General features: G+C 42.1%; 1 non-coding gene across 1 annotated transcript; it reads left to right on the plus strand.

The window, feature by feature from the left end:
* Positions 1-11,147: 11,147 nt before the first annotated feature.
* Positions 11,148-11,219, plus strand: Trnae-cuc (transfer RNA glutamic acid (anticodon CUC)). The gene has a single exon. It is a non-coding gene; the product is annotated as a tRNA-Glu (tRNA).
* The last annotated feature ends 1,816 nt before the right edge of the window (positions 11,220-13,035 follow it).

The raw sequence follows: 13,035 nt of genomic DNA on the forward strand, positions 1-13,035 counted from the left end.
CACTAGCACGGTACACACCCACCCACCCGGGCGGAGAGGAAGATCCGGGGGGAAATAAAAACCTCCCATGAGAGAATGACTTCCGTTTGGTTTACCTTCCACGTTCTGAAAGTTCACACTCCATTCTGGGGGAGGAAGAGTGGGATGAGTGGAGGGGAGCCAGCTGGAAAATGTGTTTCCACTCCTGTTTTTTTCTACTCTTACCCGTTTTTTCTGGTACTCTTCACATCGGGGATTGCTCGTTCTGCCCGTGGAGTTAGCAAAACGGTGGCGTTCTTCTTCGTCCACACCTCCACTCCCGGCAAAAACCTCCTCCCTAACCCCCGCGTATCCCCACGAAGTCTCTGACCTAATTAAGCCATTTATAAAATCGCACATTTTTGGCAGCGTGGCGCACGTCGCACCACTCTTTCCGCCGGGGAAAGGGAGCTCATCGGAGCGCAAGATCCGGCAGGAAAGACGAAACTTTTTACCGAATAGGGGTTTGTTTTTCCATCTTGCCACCGAGGGGGCGAAGGGCGAACGGGGGGGTGGGAAGCGACATGGTGCGGCAGTGCTCTCGAAACTTAATTAAAATTGAACAATTTAAAAATTCCATTTCAAACGCACCGGTCCGTCGATGGTTGCAACCCGGAAGGATGGATCCGGTGCATCGTACGTCTGGTCGTGTGAACCGGCACCAGAAAAACATGCTCCCGAAACAGTAGTTACTTTCCGTTCCTACCCTGATGCACTCAGTTGCCACATGTGCGACCCGAAAGGAGCTTGGGTTAGTTCCGGGATGGCCTCAGCTCCCGGGAAGGGGTTTGATGCCGATTTATCGGATGATGTATAGGTTCCCCCTAGTGTTGGGCCAAACGAAATCCGGCAGGTGTTGCATCCGTTTTGGCTCGTTTTGAAGAGTGCGCTTTTTTTCGATTGCAACAAACGCACTTGTGCTTTACGTTTTGGTACGTGCGTGTTACGACTGCGAGCCGAATCCGTTGGATCAGCCGTTGGATACGTTGGCTTTATTTGAAAACGCCAGAAATCCTCTAGCCGGCCATTAGGGCAGCCGGGGCTGGAACGTTAGATTCGGTAAACCGATGGCAATGTCAATAGTTTTTTTCTTCCGTTCTCGCCACGGCTTCATTCCGTTCCCTCTCACTGTGGCAGCATAATGAATTTACGACACATTTGAGAACGCCCACCTCGGTCACCGCAGTACCTGAACCTGCCCGCCAGGGAACCATGCAATGTTGAAATCCGAACGGTGGTTCAATTTGCATTCGGTATTAGAATAGTTGCGCTACGGCTGACGAGTGTGATGGAAGTTTGCGCAAACTGCTAGTAATCACGGGCAAACGGCGAACAGTTGCGCTATTTAGAATGTTTTATTTGTACAATAGTTCAACTGTATTCATCCACGTTAGAGCGATGAAGGTGGCCTCTGAGGCGAATGATCCGGTTCGCACGTCCAAGAGTTTAAATCTCGTTGACTATGCATACCTAGAATCTAAGCCGATTTTATTACCAGTATGTAGTTATGTAGTTAGCATGAATAAATAACAGGTGTATCACGCAAAAACGAACCCTTTTTACAGCTTAGAATCAGCCTTAACGGGCCTGAATGAGGGTGGATGTTATATGCAACTTGAATAATAAAGAACAGGCAGGCAGAGATTAATATTACAACAAATGATTTCTACTTGTAGCTCAGCGAAAATGCCACTTTCCAAAAATGTTTACACCGTACTACATTAAACGTTGCGTTTTCGATGAATTTTATCCAGTAAGCTTATAACATAAGAAATAAACAATAATTTGTCGTGTGCAGATATTCCTTTATTGCGCCATTCTCCTTGACTTGATCCAGTTGGAAGAGAGTGTTTCATCTTCCTGATCTCCAGTGAAAGGTGATGACGGAGAGTAAAACTCTTATTAGACGAGGAATAATTCTCTCAGTCGATTTTGGAACATAATGTCAAATAGCCATTGACAGCAATATTGCTGTCAGAAAATCGGAACCAGGCACGACTGGTTCCGCTTTTCTTTTGACTAGAATTTTTATGTCAAAGTGGCGATTTGTTTACTTTTTGTTCTGTTATTTGTAACAGATTTTGTTACATTATTTTGAAACTTTATTCTACTAACTTTAAACAATTTTATTCTATAAAATATGAAAAATTTCATATCTCTTATACATATATAAAAGCTATTTTTATAATCTCACAAAAAAAGTTTACGTCACCATACTAAAACCATGCAATGATCAATTCGATAAAAGAAAAATGAAAACTAGCCATTAAAATGTGTCTTTCTTGTTTTTTTTTTTCGCATGAATCTAACCAATGGTACAGGTTACAAACAGACTGCATTAAATCACCAAAACTGTAAGTTTCATTTTATCCAATCTTAACACCTTTCATGAGATCGTATCGTATTTTTACTAGGAATTTGGTTGAACAACACGTACAATAAACTTAGGGCCGAATAGACGTTTAATCTACTATTTAACCTGCATTTTCTTCACTATTTAAGAAAGGTTTGTTTCCACATGGTAACTCCCGAGCGATGCACACAAACTTTCAAACACATCCAGCGACCTACTCAACTTAATACACTTGCAGACTACCCGTGAATCATGTTTGCAAGCGCATCATCTCCCTGCCGCTGCACTATTTCTACAAACGCGAGGCGAAAATGGATTTAGCTGAATGGTTTACAGTCGCCCCAAAGTCATATCCTAACAACGCGGAGCACGTTTTCGGCCATGCTGGAAATCCATTAAATAAAATAAGATAAAGAATAATGCCATGCTTGTGCTGATCGAATCTACATACAGTCGCGACCCGGCAACTAATAAACCACCAAGTAACCGCGTCCCTTTCACAGACTTACCGCTTTTGGCTGGGAAAAACAAAACTACACTGAAGACTATCTCACGGCATTTGTTTCTCTTCCCTTTGTTCCCATGCCATTCTGGGTTCAATTTATTATTCTTCCGGATGCACTAAAGCCACCAGAAAACATTAGAGAAAACGGGCACGACCCACACGCTCACACACTCACACGATGGCGGGAAAATTTTCACGACCTAGCCAAGTGAAAGAGCTCGTTAAACCCCGGTTCACCAAACGGTCGAACGGCTCTGCCTCTCCATTGACTCGTCGCTTCGCATCCACTGGCGAAACTAACTGACGGAGCAAAATCTGAAAAACGGGATCAAACTCGACCAGCATTTCGTGCGCCGACGAAGGTTTAGTTGGATATTTATTTGGCCGCCCGCGGATCCCACCTCCAAAACCGGGCCACAACGCAAACGGTCACAAGGCAGGAAATGGAAACGGTAAAAGGAAACGATCTTCGGTGCGCAAGGAGAATGCACTTACAGTTTCGGTGAGTTTCTAGATTTTCTTAATGCCATTCTCTTCATAAATTCCTTCCCCATCGCGCCGTTCTAGTTCTCCTCTGCCCCCGGGGCGAGAGGCAGATTTACTCCACTCCGATGATGGGCGTGGAAAAGCCATTTCCCCGACATCACGTGCCCCGAAAACCCCCATCCCCGGCATGAAACGGGTAGAGCGGGCGACTTTTGGACCGCAAGCAATTTTCTCACCGCGCATCCCCATATGCATTGTGGCATGGTTGGCGTTTTTCCGACCATATTTTCATCGCACCAGTTACAGCATGCGGCGCTGCAAACGTGGGTCAGTTTTGTTTTTCTCACCGTTTTTCTGCATGTTTTTTTTTTCTTTTCATTTCGCCTGCCCATAGTGTCATAGTTCCGCAGGTAACTGCATCGGAAAACTTCCGGGGCACACAAATAATCCGTGCTGGCACTCGTGGAAAATAAATGTGGCCGCATTCCAGCTCCACTTTTCGACTGCTGCAGTAACCGTTGCCCAGGTCCTTTCTGCCCTGGTGGTAACAACGCGAAAAAACAAACACTGACAAGAGCCAAAGCAAAACGACGAACTTTGGCCTAGTCTGCGGCGAAATTGAATGAACCCAACTCGTTTGAAACTCGTTGCGGACCGCAAGTAGGCGTTACATATTTTAGGACGCGCTCGAAAAGTTCAAAGTGTCATCCCGTTGGTTTGGATTTACGCTGGAAAATGTCGGTTCCAAAGCAATTTCCTCGTATTGAATTTCAAACTGGCTAAATCGAACGGTGTTGTACTCGATACGATTCGAGGAAGCTGGCTGTTGGCACCGTTTGACTTTTTATCTCTTACCCGAAAATGATGCTTACGAAGCCTAGATAAGCCACAGAACGTTATTAACGATTTGTTGCCCACTTCCCAAATTGTAAAATAAATTGTCCTCTCTTTTTGCCAACAAAAAATAGTACTGATTTTATTTAATGATAAATATACCTTAAATGTTAGAAATTAAATTTACAGCATAACGCCTGGTAACTCAAGTAACAGTAACGTTTGTTTATTTGTCTATTTTCGTTAATATTCGTCAGTGCAGAGTTTTCAACTTTGAGCCTCATTTATATGTTACTTTCCGCTTCACTACTTTGCTCCTAAAATAAGCCCTATTTGAAATGAAATGAAGGAAGCTATTTTTCAAATAACCCTGCATGCACCCCAAACACAACAACCTTGCCCAAACAATAAGACGCTTTAGGTGGCACTCAAATACACCCACGTAGGACGGCACACCAATATCACGGGGCGCGATGATGAGCATGCGAACAGCCTGGAGGGAAATGAAAACCTAGTTTTAACGCAAGGACTTGCAGAGGGATGAGTTTTGATGTGGAGGATTTTGAGCCCCGCTATCGAGTGGCGCCGACAAGTTTTCCGCATTTAAAATTGTGCTGGTACGCCCGTTTCTAGCCTTATTAGGAATACGATATGAGTTGGCTACGTTTTGAAGGGTTCGTGGAGGAGCCGGAAGGGAATTGGGCGAATTATTGCACACCATAATGTGCTCCACATTTTCACTCCATCGGGAAACTTTGGGCTCTCGGGTAGCACGCTCTTGCTAACTCATTCAAACTGTAATATGCTGGTGCCGGTTCATAACGTAGCTTTCCATATCAGAAGCGAACCAGTGTCATCGTTCAAACTGCTGGATGGGAGGAAACTTAAGCGGCGTTCAATTGAGTGTTATCGAGGGACAAAAGTGTCGAAGTGCAGTTTCATTAGGAATCCATACAAACATTGATACCCACCAAATTTTCAGAAATAAAAATTTTGTCAAAAAGAATCCAATGAGTTTACGCCATCCTAATCCAGATCATTGCCGGAATGATTAGGTTTTATTTTGAAATGGCTAATTTTACCATACCCTATTTATAGATAATATTGCCCGAACATTTGCATTTGGGTTTCTAATTGCACTATTAAATTAATTATTAAACTTCATTAATATTGTATTTTAACCGAAATTAACAAAGTTACATAGAACTATCTCATTATATACAAAATTGGATTATAGATCATTGGATAGATTATGCAATTAAAAATTATCAATCACATGCCGTGTAAATGGTTGCCCTAGGCTATGTATGCGCTGCGATAACAAGCCTTGAATGGGGATACTTTATTTTCAAAATGTATCTGCAAAGGCTCACCATGTTTAACATGCGTCTGCATTAAAAACAAAGCTATCCAAATTGTTCCCATTCGATGGCAAAGGAAAACAAACATGCCTACAAGCCTGACTGATTGAATTAAACTGATAGAAGCTATCCTTTCCCGTTTCCGCTAGAATGCAAATCCGACGTGCGGTCAAAGGTTGCGAAAGGTAGCCAAAATAAACGAAAGCACCGAGCTTTGACGCACCGCTACAATTACTCACACCGCAAAGGGAATATCATTCGCTCGTAATTGATATTTCATACCTCCGATGCCCGACTTGGATGGGCCAGCCAAATCCCGGGAAAACCATCCACCATCTACCCCGAACCAAAGCCCCACGGGAAACCCACCAGCATCGGTGTCAGCGCACCGTGAGGTGGCCCGGGCGCGTTTTCGTTGAGTGATTAACAGTGATTCAACAAACAACTCCCGTACCCGTGATGTTGTGCCCGCGCCAAATCAAATCTGCACCACTTTCGAATGCGTTCGGGGTTTTCGTCACGCGCGTGTACATCCCGCACACATGTTTGCGCATTTTTTGCCCCATTTTCCCGGCCTGCTTAACGCCGAACCGGGACATTTTGCCTGACAGGCCACGGAGCGGACGGAAAGCGTAAACTTGTTCGGCGTGCAAACGATGCTTCACACCGTTCCGACACACAACAACGTTGGAAAAGGCGCTTTTCAACGCATCACAATTTCCCACGACGCCTCTCTCTTGACTGCTGCTGCCGTTGCTGCTGTTTCGACAGGTCGCACGGGTTTTGTGTGAAAATATGACACATCGTTTGTACTTTAATGGCCTCGTAAAGTAGAAGACAACTTTATGGGAGTTTGGCGCGTTTTCTTTTATCCCTTTTTTCTCCCACAGAATCTTTCCAGCTACCCGGCAAACGATTTCTTCCGGCCTGTCTATGCGAGCGGTGGCGCGAGCGTGAACTGACACAAATGGGAAAATTGCGATGTTACGCTTCCTTTCCAAGCCCGTTGAGGCATTCCCGTGCCCCGGAAATCGTGCCAAACGTTGGCGAAATTTTATAGGATTTCAATGTTGAGTTGGCCTGGATTGGATTCCAAATAGAGAACGAGAAGGAGCCCTTTCACATAATCTTCGGTTAAATTTGGGAAACGCACGGTGATTCATGGTTGTGGACAATGATGCGAATGCAAAACGAATCGTTTGCCAATAAATTAGAAAGGTAAAATGTAAAAAACAAATTATAATTACAAAGCAACTCCATGCCACAGGGAAAAGATAATAAAAAAATGTAGAACTAAGTTTAAATATTTAAAAAGTTGCTTTGCAATTAAATACAATGTTTATCACTAAGAAAGTCTCACAAACTATAGCACTTTTAAATAATTAATTTTGTTTATGTTAAAGCTACCAATTAATGATCATTTAAAAATTTTTAATTATTATTGCGTTTGAACTTTACAAACACAGGTTTACCCTTTAAGTATATTATTGAAGTTAAGTTTTAGATGTATCTTAAAGCCAATTTAAACACCTTCCGAACCCTAATCAAGCAGGGGTGCAATAACAACATGCAATGATTACAAGCACCAGTTTAGTCTACCATAATTATTTCATGTTTAGCGTGGAGTGAAAACTTCAGCCGTTATTAATAAGGCTTGACATTTCCTCACATTTTCACGAAAGTTGCTGCCTTTTGTAAACAAGTATGGATTGGAGAATTGGTGTTTTTTATTACACTTTGAATATATAAACTTTTTATATTTGATAAAGAGATTTCATTCTGTAAAGAAATTTCAATCCATTTTCCAGCAAAAATATATCTTGCAATTCCAGCATTGTAGAAAAGGTAAAGATTTAGCATTCCTTTACAAAGCAGATACGTTTTGTTAATTCCTCTGTGCGATAAAAACTAGCTTCAGTTTTTTTTTTTTCAAACACAATTTTTAGGTAAGCGCCAAGATGCATTACGTTACTCATTAGTAGTTGTAACCTGTGTAACCTGTGTCCATTATCTACAACGGAACGTGCAGCATTGTGCAGCTTCGAAAAAGCGCCTGAAACTGAACCTTGTCGGTATGACAATTTCATGCGCGATTAAAAATTAACACATGTGATAAATTTACATTTCCCCCATAGCTCACCCCGTCACGCGGAAAACCACCCAGCTTGTCCGATCAGTTCGATGGCTTCTGGAAAATGCTGGTCAAATTACTATCCGAAGTACGTACCGACGATCAATCATAAATCCACCCCTACACCCGGGTGTTTCCTTCATTCTTGAAAGGGTTTCTCGATAACATGCTGCAAGCGAAACACACAAGCAAAAGACGACCCAAGAGCAACGAAAGAATTGGCAGGTGGGAAAAACACATTTTCATCGTCCTGTTTTCCGAGTTGATGCTAAAGTATCACGGGAAGAAAGGGTTTTCATCATCTCGCGTAAAAGTCGCTGTCGGTAACGCTTCTTGCGCTTCCATACAGCCAAAACCGCGTTTTCTCCATTAAGCTCCGGTATCATCGATTAATTCCTCAAGCAATCCCCTTCCCTTTCCTCCATCACGATGGTCGATGATGGCGCCCTTCAAGGATAATCTCTGATCCGCTGGTGGCAGGACTGTAACCATCGTTGCTTAATATCGTTCCCGTATATCCGGCGCGTCCACCGTTATGATTCCACCCTGCGGGGCAGCGTCAGACCAAGGGGGAGTGGATGATGAATAGCACTAATGGTTAATGGACAACCGTCCGTCAACACTACCGAACTGCGGACCGACCCTTCGCTGCGGTCTGAAACTGCATACACACTCCCATCAGGCTGCTTCTACATGCCGGTGCACTCATGGCGTGCCGTACCGACCCTTCCGGTTAAAGCGAAGAGTGCAACCTAGTTCATTATTCATCCGGCCGGTCTGTTTGAACATTTCGAGCTCGGCCGATGGCTTCCGATACAATATTTAACCTAATTAGGGGTGGGCTTTAATTTTTAACTAATCCAGCTCTTCCGGCTGAGACACTTTGGTAAAGATATTCGTAAAGGCAGGCGGTAGCGTAGTGCACACGAGGTTAATTATTCAATCACGCTATTTAACCACTACTTTTATGCACTCCAGAAGAAGCTAGGTTGGTCCCATGGTAATCTTAAATGAATTTCAGATTTCTTAATGCTTATAGCGGATATAATTTTTTTAATGAAATATTTTTACAGTGGACCCGATTAGTTAATTTGGTTTGATTTTTTTACATTGAAATATCACTACACAAAACTATACTGAATCGTATTACCAAACAAGAAAAAAAGTTGGTTTGGTTAAGCTTTGGATGATTTGAAACACAAAAAAGATTAAGTGCAAAATGGAGATGTATGTTTATTATTTATATGTTACTTTGGTCCACTATTAATCATAGAAACATTCAAATTAACAAAACCACTTCGAGTGTTATCAAGAAGTGTATACGGATTACAATCACAAATATTAGTCGTACATGTACGATATTTTTAATGATTCATTTCGTCATTTGCTTAGTCAAAATCTTGCCTAAAGTACATTCCCCAGAGCAATGAAATTAAATTTTTAAAAGTTTTTGAAGCAAAACGAGGAAACGGTATTTGATGAAACACTGAACACAATTCAATTGACGACACCAAGCAAATCGACTCACCATAAATCTGATCACTGCGTCGAAATTTCCTTCCTCTTCGTACACAACGGTACAGTCAGCAAACAGTGGACGGTGGAATTTTTCTGCATCCCTGCTCGCTCATCAGGATCATCATTATCGTCGTCGTTGGCTGCAGCCCGGAAGCCGGCCGCACCATGGCGGAAAAGCGCTTCGTTCGCACTGCCGATGATGGAGAGTCCCCGGCGCGCAATGCTAGTTGAGGAAGGTAGGCAAAAATCCTTTTTCCATAATCCGATTACCAATGCATGCCTGTTCGGGCAGTAAAGCGATACAGTGATGGTTTTGGAAATTCGCTCGCGCACCGGAAACGCTACGCTCCCTACTGTCCTGGCGGAAGCTAAAAGCTACGGGGTGCATCCTGAAGCCGCTAGCGTGGTCGGATTTGCAACGTTTAATTGTAGCACTAACTTCTGTGAAACGCGGCTACGATTTTCAAGCACTGACCAAATCCGGGGTTATTGCTATTGCTTGAAAAACGGAAAACGAAATTACTACTACTGCATTGTGTACAACTACGACAAAAGGTGGATGGCGTACTGACATTTAAAAGGATTAGTTGACGAGACTCGGTCCAGTTAAGCCTAATTTCAAGCAAAGCGTCAGAACAGTGTTAGTAGTTCAAAACACAAGAGCAGACCTCACTTTTCTAGATCAATGTTAATGATCCCCGAAATTTAACAATAACTGAGAATTTATGGTCGAATTATGAAGTCAAGGCATATTTTTTTAAAAATATTTTCACACTTTTTACACATATGTGATCTGATTGTTAAAGACGAAACTTGAATAAGTCTTTCAGGCTATCTGAGTTGAAGAATTATATTTTCTCACTAGGAATCATTAAAGGATATTTTGGAACTGTCTCGAAATTCTGTGATAACGAAAATCCAAATGCTGTCAGCACAAAATACAAGTCCTTCATTTCATGTTAGCAACCAGATAGGACGATAATTTGCGAATTAATTAGACTGCCTTTAAAATGTGAAAAATAGTTTAAATTTATTCATTTCACTCCTTCGTTTTGAAATATTCATCTTGTGCTTCAGCCGTGAAAGCGTCAATTTGACACCTGTCATGAGAGCCAAATTATGATGCTGAAAGTGATGAGCTAGCTGCAGGAGTGTAGTCGAGGTGGAAATGAATTAAAAACGAAACATTACGCGATGAAGCTACGGTGGAGCTTAAGGACATGAAACTACGTTCCGGAAGGATCACGTCTCATAATGCGCAGTGCTGATGAATGAAACAAACTGCAATTCTTGTAGATTATTTATTTTTCAAGTGACCTATTAGTTTCGTCTGAAAACCGGTAGATAATATTAACAGGTGATATTTTAGAGAAATTCTATAACAGTTATAGAACAATGGAACACAAATGGCTAAGAAATGGTACAAACTTTATCAAGATTTCAGTAAATGTTTCGATAGCCTAACATTTGCCTTCATAAAAAAACTCGAATTTCAAAGACACTTTATTTCAGTGACGGTATAGATGAAGATGTACCCTTCCAGTGCCATTAAATTTCTGCGTCTTCGTATGATATTTCAACAGATTAATAAAAATATCTGTTGCTGGATGGAAGGGATTTTCCTTAACTTTCCGAAACCCTTGATGGCTGATTCGTGTCACGAAGTGATAGTTCTATGATCACGAGCTCCCTTTTCGTCAATTTATTTAATTTATGTTTACGAGCGAACTCGCGAAGCAGCAAGACACTTTCTGCAATCATAAAACAGGCTGATAGTGTGCGTCTGTGGGTAGCTCGAGGTATAGCTAGCGGGCCGAGGAAGGTCCGAGGCGGTCATGGCAAGAATAGATTATTGCAAACATTCGATGACGTTGGTGCAACTGGTGCTGTTTGGTGAGTTAACCAAGACCAGAATGGATTTACACGCTTGGGTTATGCACATCCCATATTGTCTAGTGGTTAGGATATCCGGCTCTCACCCGGAAGGCCCGGGTTCGATTCCCGGTATGGGAAAGATCACTTTTTTACTACATGTAAGTAGTATTGGCTAAGGTTTTATTTATTTTTCAGGATTTTTTTTAAATTTGTGTACATAAGTCAACGATTCAATCCCCTAATGAGATAAGTTGATGATTTTTCTCTTTTTGCAAATAATTCTTTATGTTTGTTTATATTACCGTACGTAAATAGTTTATTATGCTAACATTTTATAGATTATACTGACATTGTTGGTGTCAAAATGGGAACATTTTCTTATTTGTTGCTATTGATCATAAGAGTGCCAAGAAATGGTCGTTTACGACTAGACGCTTAGAAACGATAACAATCTCTTAAAAATAGCAAGGCCATGAAACTGATGACGTGTCACATCAACAGAAGTTATTTCTACCGCTGGGTTTTGGGAAAATCCGACTAGATCGCTCACCTACTTTTCCACCTACTTATAATGGCATGCGTGTTTGAAACCGTTTTCCTTCCTTCGTGCCGTAACTCATTTTTCCTCGGTAATTTTTTCCCAGAGCGCGATAACTCAGAATTTGCACGAATAATCTGCGCTTCAATGTTCCTTCCGATGTTCGTCGCCCCTCTAGCGAAGGATTTTCCAACGGATCTGAGAAGGATATTACCGCGTTTGGTGCTCGGAGACTTTTTTCCATTCGGCCCCATTTCGAAGTGATCAGGCGAACATCGGGATATCGTCGGTAACGTTCTAATCGAGCCGATAAGGCGTGGCGTAGTTTAGCCTTGCCTGCGCCGGGGAATGTGGAAGTAAATTGATAAACTTTCCCCCATCGAACGTTAGTTTTTTTTCTTTATCCTTTTCTTTTTCTTCTTCTCCTCGCCTAATGCTAATGAAGGTCTATCGGCGAAGTATCGTTACGCCGTCGCTGCCACAAGCGAAACCGAAACCGAATGTCTTATTTGCGAGCGCGGGCCGGAAACAAAACTTGCCCCCAAAAGCTGTACGCGGGGCTTAGCGCTGGCTCGGTTGGGCAAGCAGACGGAAAAGTTTATCGGTTTAAGCCTGGATGTCTCGAAATCGATTTCAATTTCACACTTTGCAGCACCGCCCGCGTCGAAAGTTCGTGGAAGAAAATCGAAGCAATGAGCGAAACGACGGCGCATAATCCCTGTCCGACCCAATCTAGGCGGAAAACTTTCGTGCGAAATACGGCCGTTCAGGGCACGTACCTACATTGGCCGGGTGCGATTGCAGCCGCCTGTGAAAGAACGCTGTCTTGGATTTTGCCCGCGAACGTAAGAATTAGCTGGCAACAGGAAGTGTTTCATCTGCGGTGGATACAACTTTGCCATGGTATGATCTCTCGCCTTTTTCTTAAGACGGCGGAGGAGAGGAACCGATTCTGAAGTCAGCCAAGGAAAAGTTCATGCTAATTTTGAAGGCCAATGATGTAAGTTGCTTCTGTATAGTTTTCAATTTTCAATCAGATCGTGTTTGAATCAATTGTAAACCATATTGTGATAAAAAAATTAAAAAAGATAGAAATCAATTTGCTTAAGTTTTTATTCAACGCCTGCTATAAGCAAATGCAAACATCATAATTGATTAGAATTTAAACCAACGCGAAACAATCTTAAATATCCATAAATAGTATATGGAACTAAAATTTAACCAGAGGATGTAAATTGTTACATCAATAAATTAGTTCAAATTTCAAATTTAAATGGACACCATACACGTTAATTTTTGTTAGTTTTGATATGCACTAACTGCTGAAAACATTCTCAAAGCTCATAGCCATGTGTTCATTTAAAAAAACATATGGTGCGGACGACTTTATCTCTATTTTGTAATAGGTAAAATATT

Source organism: Anopheles coustani, chromosome 2 (assembly GCF_943734705.1).
Source record: "Anopheles coustani chromosome 2, idAnoCousDA_361_x.2, whole genome shotgun sequence".
NCBI lineage: Eukaryota > Metazoa > Arthropoda > Insecta > Diptera > Culicidae > Anopheles > Anopheles coustani.